Below are 666 nucleotides of genomic sequence, written 5' to 3' on the forward strand. Positions count from 1 at the left end.
ATATTTGTTGAGTGCAAGGATTAATTCATAATCAAAATGAAAACAGGTATAAGGATATGTACTGCAACAATTTTTATTTTTTTTAATATATTTTATTGATTTTTTGCAGAGAGGAAGGGACAGGGATAAAGAGTTAGAAACATCGATGAGAGAGAACATCTGTCAGCTGCCTTTTGCACACTCCCAACTGGGGATGTGCCCGCAACCAAGGTACATGCCCTTGACTGGAATTGAACCCGGGACCCTTCAGTCCGCAGGCCGATACTCTCTCTATCCACTGAGCCAAACCAGTTAGGGCTACTGCAACAATTTTTATAATCGGAAGTGGTTGGAATCAGGTAAGTCCATCAATAGGGGACCAGGTAAATTGTGTACCAGCCATACAGTGGAGTAGATAAGTTACGTACCATCCATATAACGGAGTAGGATGAGGCAGCTCTATACGTACTACATGGAACTCACTAATATGTAAAGTAAAATAAGCAAGGTACAAAGAACTTGTGGATAGCATGCTTCCATTAAGTTTTTAAAAGAGGTTATATGAAGTTACGTGTTTGTAAATGCATAAAAACATATCTGGAAAAATACACAAGAAACTTGTAAGGATGGTTGCCTCAAAAGAGGAGAAACCTGCCCTAACCGGTTTGGCTCAGTGGATAGAGCGTC

Source organism: Plecotus auritus (assembly GCF_963455305.1).
Source record: "Plecotus auritus genome assembly, chromosome: 7".
Lineage (NCBI taxonomy): Eukaryota > Metazoa > Chordata > Mammalia > Chiroptera > Vespertilionidae > Plecotus > Plecotus auritus.